Source organism: Bos grunniens, chromosome 12 (genome assembly GCF_055505025.1).
Source record: "Bos grunniens cultivar Pamir isolate PY7600 chromosome 12, Bosgru_T2T1.0, whole genome shotgun sequence".
Taxonomy (NCBI): Eukaryota; Metazoa; Chordata; class Mammalia; order Artiodactyla; family Bovidae; genus Bos; species Bos grunniens.
The window spans coordinates 59,773,398-59,797,520 of NC_141176.1; the positions used below are offsets into that span (position 1 = coordinate 59,773,398).

Here is a 24,123-nt window from a genome sequence, read left to right on the forward strand (position 1 = left end):
GAGGAAAAGATAGCTTGAATGAGACTGTATGATTGCTTTTCCAACTAAAATGAGTAGAAAATGAAAACACTTTAAATGAAGTGTCTCAAATAAACATTTAATTTAGGATAAGACAGCAACCGCATACATACCACCATATCAAATATTGAAAGAGCATTTATTGAAGAGTTGAAAGACTCATTTGTGGGAAAATAAATGTAGCTCTAAAAGTGAGCTGCTGAGAGTAAATATGTAAAACCACATTTAAGCAGCATGCAATTAACGTGAATATACTAAAAAAAAAAAAAAAATGAAGACCATGAAGAGATTTTGGGGAATTACATATTTGAACAAGAAACTGTTTCCTTTTTCATCAAGCACAAGTCTAGCTGTGCACTGGACGCTCTTTAACAAGCTGTAGATTTAAAATAAACTAGAAGGTTTTCCATTCATACATTAAGAAAAGTGGATGCACTGTTTTCTCAGACCTCTCTGTCTTTCTTTAAATACCTTTTCCTTATCTCCTCTACATGTTTAAATATCAGTGTCTCCAACCCTCATGACTTTATCCTTCTTAATTCTCTTTTCTTAATAATTTCAGCTTTTTATTCTCCCTAAGTCCTCATGTTTTCTGGCATTAATATCTGCTCTGTTCCTTGCTCTTTATAACAGTCTCACCTTGCTCCATCCCTTTATTTATTTCTAGCCACATAATTTATCTTTACATATATCTAGGCATTATAAATATTTGTGTAGTTACTAAAACTATAACCCTAATAGGGAGATAGATAATTACACGTTTTTAATACATACAGAATTGGTATTGTTACTAGAGTACTTTGTAAACCATAAAGTACTTAATAAAATTATAATAGTTGATTTTATTACAAGTATTATTGGAAATGTTGAACTCATATCACCCATAACTAGAATAATCATCTAATGGTTATACCATATAATGAACTATATTTACAAAACCATGTATAATATATAACTGTAACTGTATGTAAAATTATTTTAATTATACAAGCATAGGTCAATTAAATTAAAATATATTCCAGTTCAAAATAGAGTAAGTAGCAAATGCACTGATAAATTATTAGAATGTCAGAACATTAGGCAAGTTCTTCTTCTCTTAATATTACCACTTTTATCAAATAGGGAGGTAGGGATTGTCAATGAATATACTTTTAGGATAAAAATAGATGCTGTCCTGATTGCTTTTACAGCCAAAGACATTAACAAAATAGAATCTCCAAATGGTTTGCATCCACCATCAAATGTTTTCCTGGCCAATATCAGTTATATTATTTTCTGCTAGTTCAGCATTCAAAAAATCAATTAAATTTAAAGAAATGGAATTAAAAATTATAAAGTGGTCTTAGTTTTCTGATTCAATGTTAAAAAGAGAGAACTTTAGTTACTTTATGCTTAGTTTAATCTTCAATCAGGATATGGCTTATTTCATTCTTGCATTTTCATACACTAATTTTGAATATTTTGCATCTATATTGGATCACAGTTTTTAAAAATTTTACATTGTCTTTAGATTTACGGTTTATTTTTCTAAGGGTTTTCAGTGGAATGCAAATTTCTCATTCAAATTTTTTTATTCCTAGTGATAAAATACAAATAAAACTCTAATTATAAAGCCTAGATGAAATGACTATTCTGTCACTTATTTTTTTGTTTTGTTTTCATTCTTCTTGAACTTTAATCAGCTCTATATCAAAAAATAAAAGTGTAAACAAGTCTGATGGCCTGAAAGATATAATGGTAATGGTAAGAATTATCAAAATACCATACTGCACTTTAAATTGCACCTCATTTCAAACCATTATGTGATCTTTCAGCTCTATTTACATAATTTTTACATGATAAATTTTGTTATTGAATTGGAACACATTTCATTTAAATTCATTAAAAAAATCTCCTGATTCATATAAAACTCCTGTTAGTGGACAGAACATCATTTTCCCCATCACAAATGTTTGGAAGTTGTGTTGGGTTCTTTATATATTTCCTTGTATTCCATTTGGACTTGTTTTAACATGCATGCACAGTTGCTGTGTTATGTCCAACTCTCTGAGCCCCCATGGACTGTAGCCTGCTGGCTCCTATGTCATGGGATTTTCCTGGTGAGAATATTGGAGTGGGTTACCATTTCTTCCTCCAGGATATCTTCCCAACCCAGGGATTGAATCCACATCTCCTGCTTTGCAGGCAGATGCTTTATCACTGAGTTACTGAAGAAGATCCTTAAAATTGAAGCAGTCATATATTGAAAAGTGCTTGTTTTAACAGCACATTTAAATATATAACCACATTAAGTTAACCAAAAGATTTTCTTTGAAAGATATTTTTACACATTCAAGATGTGCTCCCTGACTACATTATTAACAAACCAATGTGATCTTCAACAAATAATGTTTAGTTACCATTAAGGGGAAAATCCATACTGTATATTAGGAATATTATGCCATTGACTTCTAAAGTTGAAGTAAATCTATGTCAGAGATACTTATGCTGCTGCTGCTGCTAAGTCGCTTTAGTCGTGTCTGACTCTGTGAAACCCCATAGACGGAAGCCCACCAGGCTCCCCCATTCCTGGGATTCTTCAGGCAAGAACACTGGAGTGGGTTGCCATTTCCTTCTTCAATGCATGAAAGTGAAAAGTGAAAGTGAAGTCGCTCAGTCATGTCTGACTCCTAGCGACGCCATGGACTGCAGCCCAGCAGGCTCCTCCATCCATGGGATTTTCTAGGCAAGAGTACTGGAGTGGGGTGCCATCACCTTCTCCACAGAGAGATACTTATAGTCATAAGTTATTTGATTTGAAGATATTAGTATGGAGAGATGAAGAATCAAAGATATTCTTCAGATCAGTCCGTAGTCTATTCAGATCTTCCATCTTTAGCTAATAGCATCAATAATCATATTTTGGAAGGATTGTGATTATTCTGGCCTGAATGTTTGTGACCCCCCCCCCCCAATTCATATGTTTACATTCTAACTCCCAAAGATGATGGCATTAGGAAGCATGGTCTTTAGGGGGTGATTAGGTCATGAGGACGGAGCCCTTATGAATAAGATTAATCTTCTTAAATGGTACAAAAAAACCTACTTACAAAACTGAAGTGGAAGCACAGATGTAGAAAACAAACTTACAGTTATCGGGAAGAAAGGAGATTGGGATTTGGAGATTGCAATTGACATACACACATCACTATATATATAGAATAGGTAACTAATAAGATCCTATACTGTATAGCACAGGGAACTCTATTCAGTACTCTACAGTGACCTATATGGGAACAGAACCTAAAAAAAGAGTGTATATATGTGAATATATATATGTATATACATATACATATGTAAAAAAGTGGATATATGTGCATGTATATATGTATATACATATACACAGGTAAAAAAGAGTGGATATATGTGCATGTATATATGTCTGACTCATTTTGCTGTACAGCAGAAACTAACACAATACTGTAAATCAATTATACTCCAAGAAAAATTAATTAAAAATGTATCAGTCTTATAAAAGAGACCCCAGAGATCGTTCACCACTTCCACTGCATGAGGCACAGTGAGAAGACACTGGTTATGACCTAGCAAGAGGCCTCTTAGCAGAATGTGACCATGCTGGCGCCTTGATTCTGGACTTCAAGCCTCCAGAACCTTGAGAAATAAATATCTGGGTTTATAAGCTACTTGGTCTGGTATATTGTCACAGCAGCCAAATGGACAAAAAGTGATCAAGTCACAGTCTTCATTGTGAAAATGCTTGCTCTGAAATAGAAAATTTGAATATGCTCACTTCTCAGAGAGTGTATGTACACTCCATGGCTTTATCCTTCCTTGCTCTTTCTGCACTTCCTAATACAGATACAAAAGATAAAATACCTGACCTCATCACTGATATACATTGAAAAATAGCACTTTATTTTATTTTATTTTTTTTTCCCGTAGGAAAAAAATGGTTTTGTACATGGGAAGAAACAATATAAATTCAAAACTTACAGATAAGGGTTAGCTCTATCACTCTTTAAAAAGTTTATACGAATATCCAGTCAACACCAACAGGGTTATCTCCCTTGAAATGTTATCTATACAGATTTCCAAGTAGACCACAGAGCTGTATACTGTCTTGGAATGTCCTCAGAAGGCTCTATCATTGATCAGTTAACAAAGTAAAAACCCCAGAGTCCTTTCTTTCAAATGGAAGAGGGAGAGACAGGGATAGAAGAAACTATTCAAACTTCGTCTTCTTTCCTTGTGGCTTGTGGTCTCCTCCTCCTCCTCTGCCTCCTCGGAAGCCTCCTTGCCCTCCAAAGCCTCCCAGGCCTCTGCCACCAAAGCCACCTCGGCCACCTCTGCTACCACCTCGGCCTCCAAAGCCACCTCTGCCTCCTCCTTGGCCACCAAAGCCACCTTCACCCTTAGGTTTGGCCCACTTTATAACATAAAATGGCAGATATGCTTCTAGCCTTGGGTCTTATTTTTCCAACCAGTATTGTCTATGCCAGGATCTCTGGCCAGTTGGGGGACCTGCCCCCTGTGTACACATTCTCCCTGCTCCACTCCTGTGATCAGCCTCTATGTCTCTACCAGTCTCTATCTAAGCCTTTTGATACTTCCTGTGGTGTTGGTACTCTCATTAGCACTTTCATTACCCATGACACTGACAGGAGATCTGATCTAAAGCAAGCTTCTCTGCTTGAAGGCAGGTAAGAAAACAGCTCAGGCAAAGTCTTGGAACATAATAATCTATAAATTGAAACAGAAGAATTTTAGAGTCACATTCTAAGTTCTGTCCTCAGAGCAGTCTTGTTAAAAGATATTACTGAGCCTGTTTTTCCCATATGGATCAAGTTTACAGAAATAAACAGCTGGGACCCAAGGCATCTGCATGGCAGGACAAAGTTTTTATCTTTGTCACAGCAAAGAGTTTCCAGACCCCAGCCAGGCTGGCACAGCTCTATAAACTAGAGAAAAGACTTTCCTTATTCATTTACTCACAGAAATCATGCTTTAATATTTTATGTATGACTTTTCATACAAAAAAACCCCACAAAATTACCCCTACATTTTTATACCTGATTAAAAAAATGTGCAGTGAATTTTATTTTAGGGTACAAGTATTATACTGCATTTGTCACAGATAATAACTAGAAACAAGATCTAAAACCTCATATGCTGGTAAATACGGGCCAACAGAATTAGCCTGCATCACTTTAGGGTGGTGTATTATACCTTCAATGAAAACCAAATATCAGAACTAGAGGTTGAACTTCCAAAAGCTTCTAGAAGGTAAAATCTGTATTTCTCAGGGACCTCATACCTCTTAGGCTGTTAATGTCTAACCTGAGAAGTATACAGACATTCTTTGGATGTAATGGAAAATTTCACCAAAGTCAACCTCAAAATATAAGCATAGAAATTGATTAGAAACCAAGAGCATATAAAGAGATTAGACTCAGGTGAGTAGACTCTTATGGTTGCTGTAGTGCCATCCTCAAACATGACTTTGGCCAAAAATGAGACTCTATCCAGGACTAATATTCTCCAGGTATGCCTTCAGAGGGACTCTTGAGTCCAAACAACCAATGGGCCTTGAAGGTCTCATTTTAAGGCACTTTGCCAACAGAACTGTGTAATCATAAGGGATTCGATTTAGGTCATACCTGAATGGTCTAGTGGTTTCCCTACTTTATTCAAATTAAGTCTGAATTTGGAAATAAGGAGTTCATGGTCTGAGCCACAGTCAGGTCTCGGTCTTGTTTTTGCTGACTGTATAGGACTTTTTCATCTTTGCCTGCAAAGAATATAATCAATCTGATTTCAGTATACACTATCTGGTGATGTCCATGTGTAGAGTCTTATCTTGTGTTGTTGGAAGAGGGTGTTTGCTATGACCAGTGTGTTCTCTTGGCAAAACTGTAGTAGTCTTTGCCCTAATTCATTCTGAACTCCAAGGCCATATTTACCTGTTACTCCATGTATTTCTTGACTTTCTACTTTTTCATTCCAGTCGCCTATAATGAAAAATGACATCTTTTTTGGGTGATAGTTCTAAAAGGTCCTATAGGTCTTCACAGAACCATTCAACTTCAGCTTCTTCAGCGCTACTGGTCAGGGCATAGACTTGGATTTCTGTAACAAATAGATTCAAGGGATTAGATCTGATAGACAGAATGCCTGAAGAACTATGGACGGAGGTTCAGGACATTGTACAGGAGGCAGGGATCAAGACCATCCCCAAGGAAAATAAACATAAAAAGGCCAAATGGTTGTCTGAGGAGGCCTTACAAATAGCTGTGAATAGAAAAGAAGCAAAATACAAATGAGAAAAGAAAAGATATACCCATTTGAAAGCAGAGTTCCAAAGAATAGCAAGAAGAGATAAGAAAACCTTCCTCAGTGATCAATGCAAAGAAACAGAAGAAAACAATAGAATGGAAAAGACTAGAGATCTCTTCAAGAAATTAGGGATAACAAGGGAAAGTTTCATGCAAATAGGGGCACAATAAAGGACAGAAATGGTATGGATCTAACAGAAGCAGAAGATATTAAGAAAAGGTGGCAAGAATACACAGAAGAACTATACAAAAAAAAATCTTCATGACCCAGATAATCACAATTGTGTGACCTCTCACTCAGAGCCAGACATCATGGAATGTGAAGTCAAGTGGGCCTTAGGAAGCATCACCATGAACAAAGCTAGTGGAGGTGATGGAATTCCAGTTGAGGTATTTCAAATGCTAAAAGATGATTCTGTAAAAGTGCTGCACTCAGTATGTCAGCAAATTTGGAAAGCTCAGCAGTGGCCACAGGACTGGAAAAGTTCAGTTTTCATTCCAATCCCAAAGAAAGGCAATGCCAAAGAATGCTTAAACTACCACACAATTGCACTCATCTCACAAACTAGTAAAGTAATGCTTAAAATTCTTCAAGCCAGGCTTCAGCAATATGTGAACTGTGAACTTCCAGATGTTCAAGCTGGTTTTAGAAAAGGCAGAGGAACCAGAGATCAAATTGCCAACATCCTTTGGATCATTGAAAAAGCAAGAGAGTTTCAGAAAAACCTCTACTTCTGCTTTATTGACTATGGCAAAGCCTTTGACTGTTTGGACCACAACAAACTCTGGAAAATTCTTAAAGAGATAGGAATACCAGACCTCTTGAGCTGCCTCTTGAGAAATTTGTATTCAGGTCAGGAAGCAACAGTTAGAACTGGACATGGAACAACAGACTGGTTCCAAATAGGAAAAGGAGGATGTCAAGGCTGTATATTGTCACCCTGCTTATTTAACTTATATGCAGAGTACATCATGAGAAACGCTGGGCTGGATGAAGCACAAGCTGGAATCAAGATTGCCAGGAGAAATATCAATAACCTCAGATATGCAGATGATACCACCCTTATGGCATAAAGTGAGAAAGAAATAAAAAGCCTCTTGATGAAAGTGAAAGAGGAGAGTGAAAAGTTGGCTTAAAGCTCAACCTTCAGAAAACTAGGATCATGGCATCCGGTCCCACCACTTCATGGCAAATGATGGGGAAACAGTAGAAACAGTGACAAGCTTTATTTTGGGGGGCTCCAAAATCATTGCAGATGGTGACTGCAGCCATGAAATTAAAAGATGCTTGCCCCTTGAAATAAAATTTATGACCACCCTAGAGAGCATATTATAAAGCAGAGACATTACTTAGCCAAAAAAGGTCCATCTAGTCAAAGCTACAATTTTTCCAAGAGGCATGTATGGATGTGAGAGCTGGACTATAAAGAAAGCTGAGTGCTGAAGAATTGATGGTTTTGAGCTGTGGTGTTGGAGAAGACTCTTGAGAGTCCCTTGGCCTGCAAGGAGATCAAACCAGTCAATCCTAAATGAAATCAGTCCTAAATATTCATTGGAAGTATGATGCTGAAGCTGAGACTCCAATACTTTGGCCACCTGATGTGAAGAACTGACTTATTTTAAAAGACCCTTATGCTGGGAAAGATTGAAGGTGGAAGAAGGGGATGACAGAGGATGAGATGGTTGGATGGTATCACCAACTCAATGAAAATGAGTTTGAGTAAACTTCCGAAGTTGATGAACAGGGAGGCCTGGTTTGCTGCAATCCATGGTGTTGCAAAGAGTTTGACACAGTTGAGCGACTGAACTAAACTGAACTGCCAACAGAACACGTCATGCTACTGTCTACAGATGACTGAATGTATTTCAAAACTAAGCTGTCACTTCATCTTAGGAAATGTAGAGCTGAATATATAAACTACCTACTTTAAAGTTACATTTCCACTAGAGACACAGTGGAGTCTGCTGCTAAGTCACTTCAATCGTGTCCAACTCTGTGTGATCCAATAAACGGCAGCCCACCAGGCTCCCCTGTCCCTGGGATTCTCCAGGCAAGAACACTGGAGTGGGTTGCCATTTCCTTCTCCAATGCATGAAAGTGAAAAGTGAAAGTGAAGTCGCTCAGTCGTGTCCGACTCTTAGCGAACCCATGGCCTGCAGCCTACCAGGCTCCTCCGTCCATGGGATTTTCCAGGCAAAGTACTGGAGTGGGGTGCCATTGCCTTCTCCGAATGGAGTCTAACACATGTGATATGGTGAGTTAGTCTATGTTGAATTTACCCCAGTTTGCTTCATGGAAACATTTTTATTTTCTAGAATATTTGGCTTTATAACTAGGTTTGTGACCTGCTGAAAGTTCTATTGCTTTTTGCAGCAGGAGATAGTGATCACAATATAATAAACTTAAACCAACTCTGTACTTGAGTGCTAAATTACCTGCACACAAACCATCAGTAGTTCTTTCTGAACACTACCTTCAAAATATATTCAAGATCCCAATATTTATTACAACTTCTAGCACTACCAGCCTTATCAGAAACACAGTTGCCTCTTGCCTATATTACTCTAACAGCCACTCAGCGGGTTTCTGGTTCCACTTTTGCCATCCTTCCTCTTTAGTTCTCAACACAGCAACAGCACTAATTCTTGTAAATCTTAAACCAGATTTCAAATGCTCCAATGATTCTCATTTTCATTCACAGTTTAAGCCAAGAAGTTTACAACTAATTGCCTATGCAATTTTATGCAAGTTGGGTTTGGACTCATTTCCACTTCTTTCAATCTTTATTGTTTCTGCTTTAGCCACACTGTCTTCTTGCAGTTTTAAATGTTCTCTCCTTCAACAAGTTTACCTCACAGTTCCCTTGCCTGGAATCTTCTTCCCTCAGATAGTTGTATGATTAATTGCCTAATATCCTTTGAATTTTCCCCAAATACTACTTTTTCTATAAGACATGCTGATACTCCATTGTTATCCTTATTAAATTTCTCTATTATTTCCATAGAAGACTTCAATTTCTAACACACTGCATAATTCCCTTTTTATCTTATTATTTACTGTCAATATTCACCTATTATTATGTAAGCTACAACCAGACAGAATTTTTCCCCTCTTCTTTGATTAATTTTAAGAACTTGTAACAGTGTTTCATACCTATTGCTGCTGCTGCTAAGTCGCTTCAGTCGTGTCCAACTCTGTGCCACCCCATAGATGGCAGCCAACCAGGCTTCCCCGTCCCTGGGATTCTCCAGGCAAGAACACTGGAGTGTGTTGCCATTTCCTTCTCCAATGCACGAAAGTGAAAAGTGAAAGTCAAGTCGCTCAGTCATGTCCGACTTTTCGCGACCCATGGACTGCAGCCCACCAGGCTCCTCTGCCTATGGGATTTTCCAGGCAAGAGTACTGGAGTGGGGTGCCATTGCCTTCTCCTAATAATGGGCTACTACTTATCAATAGATAACTGATGAATCAAGTACATTATGCATCTTGAGCAAGGATTATTTGCCAAATAATGAATAAATATATAACATCAGGTTGTACATTATTTACAAACATAAGAATAAATGCCACAACAAACTTTTTGATTTACAACTTCAATAATAGAGAAATTTCTCTCCAATATGTGTGGCTTCATCTGTGTGTGAGATATACATTCAGTCAGTTAGTTCAGTTCAGTCAATCAGTTGTGTCCGACTCTTTGTGACCACATGAACTACAGAACTCCAGGCCTCCCTGTCCATCACCAACTCCCAGAGTCCACCAAAACCCATGTTCATCAAGTCGATGATGCCATCCAACCATCTCACCCTCTGTCGTCCCCTTCTCCTCCTGCCCTCAATCTTTCCCAGCACTAGGGTCTTTTCCAATGAGTCAGCTCTTTTCATCAGGTAGCAAAAGTATTGGAGTTTCATCTCCAACATCAGTCCTTCTAATGAACACCTGGGATTGATCTCCTTTAGGATGGACTGGTTGGATCTCCTTGCAGTCCAAGAGACTCTTAAGAGTCTTCTCTAACACCACAGTTCAAAAGCATCAATTCTTTGGCACTCAGCTTTCTTCACAGTCCAACTCTCACATACATACATGACCACTGGAAAGACCATAGCCTTGACTAGATGGACCTTTGTTGGCAAAGTAATGTCTCTGCTTTTCAAGTGCTATACAAATGTTGAAACCCTAACCCTCAACGTGACTGCATTTGGACATACAGCTTTTAGGAGGTAATTAAAATTAACAAGAGTGGGCCCTAATCTGATAGGATTGGTGACCATATAAGAAGAGGAAGATAAAAAGATACTTCTCCACCACGTAAGAATACAGAAAGAAGGCAGCCATCTCAAGCTGTGATGAGAGCTCTCACTAGAAACCAAACTCTTGTTAGACCTTGACCTTAAATTTTCCAGCCTTCAGGACTGGGAGAAAATAATTTTCTATTTTTTATACCATGCAATCTGTTTTATTTTGCTAAGGCAGTCTAGAGTTATTTACACATATATGCATATTATGTGTTTGTGTGTGTGTTTGCCAATGTTGAGATATTGTCATCACCTTATCTTAATTTGGAAGCATTTTTGGTCTAGTATTTAAATGTTTCCTAAGAGCATGGCTTGAGGACTTCTATTTGAGGTAGTGGAGTGTACCAAATTTAGTCTATCATAAATTAATATTATATCATCATTTTAATTAGACTGTTTTGAGTCTGAAAACATCCATTATATTACTCAATTGAAATTCATAAACTCTCCAAAGAAACTCATACGAATGAAAATAACACATTAGGGAGAACAGAATGGTTGCCTTGAGGAAAGAAGAGATGGAAGATATGATACTAAAAGGGAACAGATACATAAAATAAGAAAGGCATCTGCACATACCAAGAACAGTAACACGCCATGAAAACTTGCTTTGAATATGTCAATCTTCTTAAGCTGAGGTTAAACAATATATATACAGTCAGCATGTTATTAAAATTAAAGGGATTGAATCAATTTAAGAAAATTTTAAAAATACTTATGGGTGTTACCATAAGCAGTCATCTTGAGCAATACTGTGAGAATGGCTTAATTTGTATGGCATGATTCATATGCATTTCTTCACATAAGGTACCGATACTACGTATTTGTCCCTCCTTACCTATTGAGACTGACTGTCATAGAAATATCCTTTCATTGACTCTTCTTGGGTCTCACTAACACCTGCAACTTTAATTCTGGTATGTAACTGTGGCATCAAAAACAGAGGAAGGAAGACATAAGGAGAAAACTCATGTTATTACTATTTTTCATTGCCTGCCTCATCCACCCTTCTCTCCAACTCCAGTCTCTCATGCTAAATGTTGAAAGTATATGCAAAAGTGAAAAGAGGAGTGAGTTCTGTTTTTATTTCTATTTTCTTAATGCTTTACACCCATCGTGTTCTCTGTTGTGATCCTATCAAGCTTTTCTGAGCACCAATTTTTAAATAGGGCAGAATGTAGAAAAACTGTGAAACATAAGAAGAACAAAGAGCAGAGCAGAGTAGGTTTTCTCCAGTCATGCCCATCAGTCAACTCAAATCATATTCTCCTTGACCCCTCTCTTAGCTTGAGCAATGTAGGACTTGCAATAAATGACTCAAAAATCTCAGTGGCTTAATCCAATAAAAGTTTATTTCTCACCCATACAAAGTTTATTTCAAATGTTTTTCATTGGGGAACTTGTGGCTTTACTCCAAAGAGTGACTCAGGAATCCAGACTCCTTCCAACTTGTGATATCACCCTCTTTGACATGTGAACCCCAGTGACATGAAGGAAAGTGAGAGACTGCAAGGGAGGTATACGGTGACCCACATCATAACTGAACTGGTCTCACTCAGATGTAAACACACGCTGTCTATTGACATTCCACGAGCAGGTCCACAAGTCTTAGGTGTCCCACAAATCATCTATTTCTGCCACACACCTCATCAGTGATTAGGATTCCACTTTATTTCAATTGTCTATTTGTCCACTGTGTTCCCAGTGTCTTTCATCAACCTAGAATTTATGCCTAAGCTAATAGCTCCATGTAAAGCAGTCCGTGATCTTGAATGTTTGAATTGCATTGAAGAGATATATTGGTAGGGTTCTATGTTAGGCTCTGGACACACTTCTTCAAAGAATTATTGGGGAGTAAAATGGTTTGCTTTTATGTTTTTATGAGGACAATAAAATACATCAGGGACATTATGGACCAAATAGGATTTTGTGGAATGGAATTAGAACTAAATCACCTCATGTAACAATTATTATGGTATTATTGAAAATTTATATTTAATATTAAATAAAGTATATAAATTGATGCCTGCACATAATAATATTTTGGAGGAGGATCTAAATGGAAATATGTAGGGACATGATGATTTTTTATTACAGAAGCAGAGTGATGTCTGTAAGAGCACAGAATTGCTGCATATACATATTTTCTTTCATAGCGTAATTTTTAAAGATAACTTTGTTTATTAATTTCCTTTGGGAACACTGCATAGATTTTTTTCCCCTACAGATAAGAGACTATTTTATCTTGATGATCTCAGATGATAGCATAGTGTTTAGCTTATCCGTGGAGTCCAAAAACTTGCTAATTTGAATGTAACACTCAGAAAGGATTTTATTTGGGTTCCCACGTGGCACTGGGGGTAAAGAATACGCATGGCAATGCAAGAGATTTAAGAGACCTGGGTTCGATCCCTGGGTCAGGAAGATTCCCTGGAGGAGGGCATGGCAATCTGTTCCAGTATTCTTGCCTGACAAATCCCATGGAAAGAGGAGACTGGTGGGCTACAGTCCATGAGGTCACAGAGTCAGATAGGACTGAAGCAACTTAACACACATATATGCGGAGAACAACCAAGAGCTACTGAAGAAAGCTCATTGATTTTCATAGGTAGAATAGAGGAAGACATTCTGAATTCATTTCTCTGATAATGCAAACAACACGTGAAACTAACTGCAACCAGTAAAACAACAAAGGTTATTTTAAAGACATTCTGGAAGCGTTTCTCATGATGTACTCTGCATGTAAGTTAAATAAGCAGCGTGACAATATACAGCCTTGACAAACTCCTTTTCCTATTTGGGACCAGTCTGTTGTTCCATGTCCAGTTCTTGCTTCCTCACCTGCATACAGGTTTCTCAAGAGGCAGGTCAGGCCACCTCATGCGAAGCAAAGATAAATTTGATGGAGTCATTTATTTAAGGGGCAAAGGGTTGGATATGACTGAGCAACTGAACAACAACAAATCTATGAACTCTATGGCTTCTCTGGTAGCTCAGATGGTAAAGAGTCTGCCTTCAATGCAGAAGACACTGTAGATTCGGGTTCGATCCCTGGTTGGGAAGATTCCAAGGAAGAGGAAATGGCAACCCACTCTAGAACTCTGCCAGGAGAATCCCATGGACAGAGGAGCCTGGCAGGCTACAATCCATGGGGTCGCAAAGAGTCAGACACGACAGAGCAACTAAGAACAAGCACATGTTGTTTCTCATTTTTTAAAAATATATTATGGCTCTGGTATTTTTATGCTTTTTTAAAAAATGCTTTCTGATTATTCAATGATAATTGTATTCTGTGTTTGCTCTTTTTATAGAGTGTGTTGGATTTCATGGTAATCCATACTTTGAAAGAATTCACTGTGTTCATTATTATTTTTGACTTGCTTCTACTATATTGCTAATTTTTTAGAGCTTGTTCTGTGCCAAGTGTTGTAGGCTGAAAGGAAAATGCACATGATTCCCTGGCCTCCAGAATGTAGGAATCCCTGACAAAAGAAGAACAAAATTCACTATAAGGGTTTGATTATACATACAATAGTAGAATGTACATTATATTCAATATGAGAAAGATAGTTAATGCTTGAAAGTGGGGGAGGAAGATGTAATAAATGGTGAAAAACACTTGAAAACAGACTATATCACAATATAGCTAGCTGTGTTACATGGTACCTTTTTATCATTGGTTTATTTTTTATGTTTAGACAACTGAATTAATTAGGGGGTCAAAAGTAGGACTTACTCATTTATAAAACCCTAGTGCAACAGGAGATGGCAAGAGTGAACGTCGACATTCTAGGAATCAGCAAACTAAAATGAACTGGAATGGGTGAATTTAACTCAGATAACCATTATATCTACTACTGTGGGGAGGAATACTTTGGAAAAAATGGAGTAGCCATCATGGTCAACAAGAGTCTGAAATGCAGTACTTGGATGCAGTCTCAAAAACAACAGAATTATCTCTGTTTGTTTCCAAGGCAAACCATTCAATATCACAGTAATCCAAGCCTATGCCCCAACCAGTAATGCTGAAGAGGCTGAAGTTGAACGTTTCTCTGAAGACCTACAAGACCTTTTAACTAACATCCAAAAAATATGTTCTTTTCATTATAGGGGACTGGAATGTAAAAGTAGGAAGTCAAGAAACACCTGGAGTAACAGGCAAATTTGGCCTTGGAATACGGAATCAAGCAGGGCAAAGGCCAATAGAGTTTTGCCAAGAGAATGCACTGGTCATAGCAAACACCCTCTTCCAACAACACAAGAGAAGACTCTATACATGGACATCACCAGATGGTCAACACTGAAATCAGATTGATTATATTCCTTGGAGCCAAAGATGGAGAAGCTCTATATGGTCAGTAAAAACAAGACCGGGAGCTGACTGTGGCTCAGAGCAGAAACTCCTTACTGCCAAATTCAGACTTAAATTGAAGAAAGTAGGGAAAACCACTAGACCACTGAGGTATGACCTAAATCAAATCCCTTATGATTATACAGTGGAAGTGAGAAATAGATTTAAGGGCCTAGATCTGATAGATAGAGTGCCTGATAAACTATGGAATGAGGTTCGTGACATTGTACAGGAGACAGGGATCAAGACCATCCCCATGGAAAAGAAATGCAAAAAAGCAAAATGGCTGTCTGGGGAGGCCTTACAAATAGCTGTGAAAAGAAGAGAAGTGAAAAGCAAAGGAGAAAAGGAAAGATATAAGCAGCTGAATGCAGAGTTACGAAGAATAGCAAGAAGAGATAAGAAAGCCTTCCTCAGCAATCAATGCAAAGAAATAGAGGAAAACAACAGAATGGGAAAGACTAGAGATCTCTTCAAGAAGATTAGAGATACCAAGGGAACATTTCATGCAAAGATGGGCTAGATAAAGGACAGAAATAGTATGGATCTAACAGAAGCAGAAAATATTAAGAAGAGATGGCAAGAATACACAGAAGAATTGTACAAAAAAGATCTTCTCGACCAAGATAAACACGATGGTGTGAACACTCAGAGCCAGACATCCTGGAATGTGAAATCAAGTGGGCCTTAGAAAGTATCACTATGAATAAAGCTGGTAGAGGTGATGGAATTCCAGTTGAGCTATTTCAAATCCTGAAAGATGATGCTGTGAAAGTGCTGCACTCAATAGTCCAGCAAATTTGGAAAACTCAGCAGTGGCCACAGGACTGGAAAACGTCAGTTTTCATTGCAATCCCAAAGAAAGACAATGCCAAAGATTACTCAAACTACTGCACAATTGCACTCATCTCACATGCTAGTAAAGTAATGCTCAAAATTCTCCAAGCCAGGCTTCAGCAATACTTGAACCATGAACTTCCAGACGTTCAATCTGGTTTTAGAAATGGCAGAGGAACCAGAGATCAAATTGCCAACATCCGCTGAATCATCAAAACAGCAAGAGAGTTCCAGAAAAACCTCCAATTCTGCTTTATTGACTATTCTTTGACTGTGTGCATCACAAGAAACTGTGGAAAATTCTGAAAGAGATGGGAATACCAGACCACCTGACCTGCCTCTTGAGAAACCTATATGCAGGTGAGGAAGCAAGAACTGGACATGGAACAACAGACTGGTCCCAAATAGGAAAAGGAGTTTGTCAAGGCTGTATATTGTCACCCTGCTTATTTAACTTACATGCAGAGTACATCATGAGAAACGCTGGGCTGGAAGAAGCACAAGCTGGAATCAAGATTGCCCAGAGAAAAATCAATAACCTCAGATTTGCAGATGACACCACCCTTATGGCAGAAAGTGAAAAGGAACTCAAAAGCCTCTTGATGAAAGTGAAAGTGGAGAGTGAAAAAGTTGGCTTAAAGCTCAACATTCAGAAAATGAAGATCATGGCATCTGGTCCCATCACTTCATGGGAAATAGATGGGGAAACACTGGAAACAGTGTCAGACTTTTTTTTTCTGGGCTTCAAAATCACTACAGATGGTGACTGCAGCCATGAAATTAAAAGATGCTTTCTTCTTGGAAGGAAAGTTATGACCAACCTAGATAGCATATTCAAAAGCAGAGACATTACTTTGCCAACAAAGGTTCGTCTAGTCAAGGCTATGGTTTTTCCTGTGGTCATGTATGGATGTGAGAGTTGGACTGTGAAGAAGGCTGAGTGCCGAAGAATTGATGCTTTTGAACTGTGGTGTTGGAGAAGACTCTTGAGAGTCCCTTGGACTGCAAGGACATCCAACCAGTCCATTCTGAAGGAGATCAGCCCTGGGATTTCTTTGGAAGGAATGAAGCTAAAGCTGAAACTCCAGTACTTTGGCCACCTCATGCGAAGAGTTGACTCATTGGAAAAGACTCTGATGCTGGGAGGGATTGGGGGCAGGAGGAGAAGGGGACGACAGAGGATGAGATGGCTGGATGGCGTCACTGACTCGATGCATGTGAGTCTGAGCGAACTCAGGGAGTTGGTGATGGACAGGGAGGCCTGGCGTGCTGCGATTCATGGAGTCTCAAGGAGTCGAACACGACTGAGTGACTGATCTGATCTGATGGCTGCCATAATATATTTCCTTGGGAAGATCCCCTGGAGAAGGAAATGGCAACCCATCCGGTATTCTTGCCTGGAAAATTCCGTGGACTAAGGAGCCTGGTAGGCTACAGTCCATGGTGTTGCAAAGAGTCAGACACGATTGAGCGACTTCACTTCTCTTCACTTCATGAGAAAATAATTAGGGGTATGTATGTGTATGTGCGTGTGTGTGTAGGGTGTATAGAGTCCGATATGATTGTTGTATTTTCCTTTGAATCTGCGCATCAGGTGTCTGAATGCTTTGAATTTTTTTTTTTTTTTTTGGTTTGACAGTGATTTGTTTTCATTACCTTTTGTTTGTTCAGTTGCTTTTCCCTATTCTTGGCTAACTAAAACTGTGTTTAACTACAGGGCCAGTTTTATTCAGAGGAAGGGGTCAAATGGTTAAAAGCCAATAAAATTTGTACATATGAAGACTACCATTAACATACTCAAATTTGAAGATGCTAGAGAACAGAATTTAACTGGCTTAACTCTGGTCATATGCCCATCATTTTTCTTTTCTATCAGCTATTGTCAGGAAGGCAGGTTAGGCATCAACCTTGTGGTTGTTAAGGACCTACCGTATGAACAAGCTGGATACTTATCACTGAAGTATGGATGGGAATAAATCAATATGTAAATTCACTCAAAATTCCAATACTCTATCCCCTAAGACTGTATAACTATTAATTAAATATGCAAGTAAAAGAGGCCGCCCTGTGAATTTCCAATGAAGAATTTAGCAGAAAAACTACAGCTCCTCATTTGATGTTACCATTTACTACATTTTCTTGAAAATAACAATAATTTCTGGGAAGTTGTTGGGCACTCTTAGATATTACTGATAGTCTAATAGGAACTTTCAACATTCTTTGTGGAATTGAAGTACAAATGGAGGAACCAAACTGATGGATATGTTAACACTAGGACTGAATTAGAAAGAAATCATGGCTGTTTTGGGGTATCACAGGAGAAAAGGCATGGTAGAAGATTCCAAGAAAACTATCAAAAATAACAATGTGATGTATTCTGTGTCCTTAGGACTTTTAAAGTTCAATTCTTGAAGTAAGCAAAACAATTTATCTTCTTTCTTACTATTTTATCTATCATCTTCTCTCCTCTATATTTTTTCTCTTGTCAAAAAAGAAGTACTTTTCTTTATTGACGATATAGAATTTAAACTACCTGGACCCAAAGTGTCCACTGTGGAAAGCTTTATACCTGACAGCTATATTTTAGCCAAAGAAAGAACAATAAAATACTGGCTTCACTCCTCCTTTGTTTCTACTTTCAAGGCAGTGCACACTACAGTTTGCACAGTAACCCAGCACACTTGCTATCTGTCTGTGCTGGTACTTTGTGCCATCTTTCACTATCCCTTGGCTAGCTTTCCATTTATATATTGGGAAAATAATGTTAATTATATGTAATCCCCTACATAATAAATTATAGTGGAATGATATAATGGAATTGTATAGGACTAGTGAAAACAATGAGAGTTCTAGAGACACTAAGAATAAAAAAATTCAGGGTATAATGTCCATTGGGGAAAAATTGTGTTGTAATTTTTGTATACATACATTTATAGTAAACTGTGCATATTAATATGTAAAAGCACAGATCATATTTAAACACTATGTCTCTGGGTGATGTCATGACACTTTCATAGATTTGTGCTAAGTGATCCTCTCTGTGTATTTATATGTAAATGAATGTTCATAGTGTAGTGATTTTACTATGAGTGGGTTATACTTTTGAATCCATAAAGTCATTTTAAACAACCTAATTGGCTATAGCTTTTGTAACAGTTGTTCAATCTTTTCTACAAAATATATTGATAACAATACAGAGTGATGTTCTTATGTATGGGCAAGGAAAAAATATAAATAAATGTAGATTTTTTTACTGACTTGAAATTTTTATTATATTTTTATGCTCAAAGTTTAATATTATAGAATCACATATAACTGAGTTTGAATGAAATTCTTAAAAACATTGCTACATAATTAATTTACCACCATACGCCGAATTGCAACATAAAATGTTTTAAAGATATTATGACAAAATACAACAGTGTGAAATAATCATAAAAAACATCTCTATGTGAATTGTGCTGCACTAATATTTTGATTCACCTTTCCAGAATAATAAACACTTTAGGCTGTCTATTTAGCTATTTCTCATTTTCCTTATGGACAACTCTATAACTTTTCCCATTACCTTGCGATTTTGGAATATAGGCTGTGTAATTTGGAATAACACTAGTGATTTATCTAGTCTGGCATTCTCTGTTCTAAAAATAAATCTTGAAGATCATTCTCCCCTCTGTGCTTAAGAAGACAACATGGTTTAGAATTTACAAAAAAGGGTAGAGATTAATCTTAGGCAAGAGTATGCCAATTGCATGTGACATTTATCCTCTTCAGCCAGATGGCAGTGGGATGGAATTTGGGTCTTTCTTTTTCCTTTATGTATTATTCACAAGCTAATTCAATGTTCAAATGACAAAACCAACAGGAAGCCTGAGCAATTTCATTGTGTAATCAGCCAGATTTTTCATTGAAAAGAAAGAAAATTTCTAGTCCATATATTATTAGTAAAGTATATTTTAATAGTTTTAATAGCATTAATAACCAGAAAAAATATATATATAATGCTCTCTAGCAAACATTCCATAAGCTGTTATATAAAATTAATGTTGTCTGCTAAGGAACTTTGAAACTGCTGGTCAATTCTGTTACTGTCTTCCCTATCTAGAAGAAAAAATAACCTTTGTTTTCTAAATGTTTAGAAGTGTTCCAATAATGATGGAACTAACAGTTCCATCTGCTGTCTGACTTGGTAGTAATATCACTGAGAATGGAGAAACACAGATACAGTAAAAAAAAAAAAAAAAAGAAAGAAAGAAAATGGCATCTTTATAAATGAATTTGGCCCAGAATATATTAAAACAAGTGTGAGATAAGTTGTCAGCACAACTTTCCTGAGAAATATATATTTTGCTGTAATTATTTAGACAACTCAAAAGATTAGTTGCTGCAAAATATGTACTCAGGGAAACAAAAATGAAAAACATTTCAAATTCTTCTTTCAAAAAATGGACATTTAGTAAAAATTAACACTTCAGAATAATGATAAATATCTGTGGAATTGTTAATATTGAAAGGATTATATTAAATTTTTCAGTCTTCAGCAACTTCATGAAATAAATGCTGATTTTCCCATTTTATAGGAAAGAAGAGTTTAAAAAGCTTCTTCAGAGACACATAAGTAGTTAGCTGAAGAGTCAGGTTTGAATCAAACATTCTTGGTCTAGGGCATAAGGCTCTCACCAGTTTTCTTATCTAGCTTTTCAATGAAGACTGAGTGTTCTTTTAAAGGAAAATAACATTTCCAGAGGTGAAGGCATTGTCATTAATCCATTGGACTTTTGAGGGAGTAAGAGGACACGTGAAGGCTAAAAGGATTCTTGGATGCTAAGGAAAAAGCATTTTGTTGTTTATACTAAATCAAGTTCTGAGGATGCTGACAGGTAGCATTGAGTCTATTGTGATATCTGGAATGAGAGAGCCACTTCATGACAAGTACATTCTAGAGAATTAGACAGATATGTTGGGGAAAGAGGAATAGAGATAAATGAAGGTGAACATGATCTAATTTACTGTATTAGGAGGGTCTCAGCTAAATTAGAGAATCTTCTACTGGTGATTCTCTGCCTATAGATAGCTCAGCATTTTATATTGACTATTTGGAAGAGGTCTTATTCCTTTGAGGAAGTAAGTCAAATGTTGGTATATTACAAAAAAAGAAACTCCATTCAAACTCCTTTCAAGTAGCAGTTAAGGCTTTGAATAGTGTGCTCTTTTTACTTGACTGAATACATTTTGCCAAGATAGGCTGTGGCCAGGTCAAAGACACTAAGCCCCAGAGAAACTGGCTGTATACCTGTACTGGTCTTCACAGGTGGCCCTAGTGGTAAAGAACCCTCCCGCCAATGCCAGAGATGTAAGAGAGGCGGGATCAATCCCTGGGTTGAGAAGAGCCCCTGCGGAAGGGCATGGCAACCCACTGCAGTATTCTTGCAGTATTCTTCCAGGAGAATCTCATGGAGAGAGGAGCCTGGTGGGCTATATATAGTCCATGGGGTTGCACAGAGTGGGACCGGACTGAAGCGATTTAGCATGCTTGCCTATACTAAACTCATAACTTCTCATGTTATGGGAAGTATACTTTTCCCTCCCTCATTCTTCACCCTACATAAAACCTGCTCCTAATCCTTCTAATTGTTTCCCTTAATTTGACTTTCCCAACAGCATCAGCCTCCTAGATTGAGCAACTGTGTATGTGTTCAGTCGCTTAGTCGTGTCCAACTCTTTTCAACTCCCTGGAGCTAACCAGGCTCCTCTGTCCATGAGATTTCCCAGACAAGAATTCTGGAGTGGGTTGCCATTTCCAACTCCAGGGAATCTTCCCTACAAGGGATCGAACCCAGGTCTCTTGCATCTTCTGCACCACAGGTGGATTCTTTACCCCTGAGGCCAACTAGGTAGTCCAAGAACAACCTGCATATGTCTCAATTCTAAAAATAGCTTCCTCCATGCCTTGGTACACATCCCTATTGGGAAAGATTAAGGAAACTACTGATAAGAAAACCTCTTCAGTTTCATTAGTTGTTACATTATGTTATGTCAGCCTTTCCCAGATAATTTGTTTGTATACCTTTGAAGAAGCTTCCCAGGTAACTCAGTTATAAGGAACCTGCCTGCCAAGCAGGAGATGAGAGTTTGATCCCTGAATCAGGAAAATCCTTTGGAGAAGAAATGGCAACACACTCCAGTATTTCTGGCTGGAGAATTCCATGGACAGAGCAACCTGGCTGGCTATAGTCCATGGAGTGGCAAAGAGTCAGACACTATTTAGAGACTAAACAACAATCCCTTAGAAATCCTAAAAGCTCCTGAGTTAATGACAGACTATATCAATGTCTTATATAACCTCTGGATTAGATGCTTAAAGGTAATGAACAAAAACACTGAAAATAGTAAAATAAACATTAAAGAATGTCTTTAATTTTAAATGTATCAAGATTGAGCTGCTTATGACATCTGTGTAGAGGGTATCTCATAAGTACTTAGATAAATGCAGTTAGAGCCCAGAACAGAGAGAATGGCAAGAAAAATATAAATCAGAATTATCAGCCTAAAGATTCTGTCACAAGCTAGGGCATTTACATGATTATCTAAAGCTCACATTTGTAAATAACACTCATTGTCTCTATTCAAGTTACAGATAAATTGAGAAATAGACAGCGGATGCAGCAATAGACAAAGACCAAGAGAGATCATCTTTATGACTTATAAAGCTAGATTGGAAGACACATGCTTGATTTAAGTATTAGTGGACTTGAGATCTCCCTAATTGTACCAGAGTCTACTCAGGATATCACATTCAAGCAGAAAGCAGGGTCTGTAAATTATACCTCTACTTTTTTCTGCTGATTTAGTTTGAGTAAGAAGAAAGGAATGGACTGAAATTTCTGTGTCTAGGTATGTTCCTAAATTAATGGTAGTTAACAACTTTACATTACTATTAGCTGGGAAAATGAATGGCATAATGAACAAAGGAGGAAACAGAAACCTGTGATAGAATGTATAGATTTTAGAACCAGAAATCTCTCTAGTGGATCAGAGGTGTGCCCTCTGATTAACTTAATTAATTAAATCTTCTCCAAAATTCACACATTATTCAAGATTGAGTTTCTCAAATTATCTGTAAAATGTCCTCAGATCAGATCACATCAGTCGCTCAATCATGTCTGACACTGTTTCCACTGTTTCCCCATCTATTTCTCATGAAGTGATGGGACCGGATGCCATGATCTTCGTTTTCTGAATGTAGAGCTTTAAGCCAACTGTTTCACTCTCCACTTTCACTTTCATCAAGAGGCTTTTGAGTTCCTCTTCACTTTCGGCCATAAGGGTGGTGTCATCTCCATATCTGAGGTTATTGATATTTCTCCCGGCAATCTTGATTCCAGCTTGTGCTTCTTCCAGTCCAGTGTTTCTCATGATTTACTCTGCATATAAGTTAAATAAACAGGGTGACAATATACAGCCTTGACGTACTCCTTTTCCTATTTTGAACCAGTCTGTTGTTTCATGTCCAGTTCTAACTGTTGCTTCCTCACCTGCATACAGATTTCTCAAGAGGTAGGTCAGGCGGTCTGGTATTCCCATCTCTTTCAGAATTTTCCACAGTTTATTGTGATTCACACAGTCATAAGCTTTGGCATAGTCAATAAAGCAGAAATAGATGTTTTTCTGGAACACTCTTGCTTTTTCCATGATCCAGCGGATGTTGGCAATTTGATCTCTGGTTCCTCTGCCTTTTCTAAAACCAGCTTGAACATCAGGAAGTTCACGGTTCACATATTGCTAAGCCTGGCTTGGAGAATTTTGAGCATTACTTTACTAGCGTGTGAGATGAGTGCAATTGTGCAGTAGTTTGAACATTCTTTGGCATTGCCTTTCTTTGGGATTGGAATGAAAACTGACCTTTTCCAGTCCTGTGGCCACTGCTGAGTTTTCCAAATTTGCTGGAATATTGACTGCAGCACTTTCACAGCGTCATCTTTCAGGATTTGGAATAGCTCAACTGGGATTCCATCACCTCCACTAGCTTTGTTCGTAGTGATACTTTCTAAGGCCCACTTGACTTCACATTCCAGGATGTCTGGCTCTAGGTCAGTGATCACACCATCATGATTATCTGGGTCGTGAAGATCTTTTTTGTACAGTTCTTCTGTGTATTCTTGCTATCTCTTCTTAATATCTTCTGCTTCTGTTAGGTCCATACCATTTCTGTCCTTTATCGAGCCCATCTTTGCATGAAATTTTCCTTTGGTATCTCTGATTTTCTTGAAGAGATCTCTAGTCTTTCCC

At 37.7% G+C, this 24,123-nt stretch overlaps 1 long non-coding RNA gene across 3 annotated transcripts in view; it reads right to left on the minus strand.

Moving 5' to 3' along the window:
* Positions 1-5,984: 5,984 nt before the first annotated feature.
* LOC147361813 (uncharacterized) overlaps positions 5,985-24,123 on the minus strand; it is a 107,959-nt gene continuing 89,820 nt past the window's right edge. For all 3 annotated transcript variants that reach the window (XR_015137651.1, XR_015137656.1, XR_015137653.1), the window contains one exon: positions 5,985-6,144. This is a non-coding gene — a long non-coding RNA (uncharacterized LOC147361813). The remainder of the gene's footprint in view (positions 6,145-24,123) is intronic.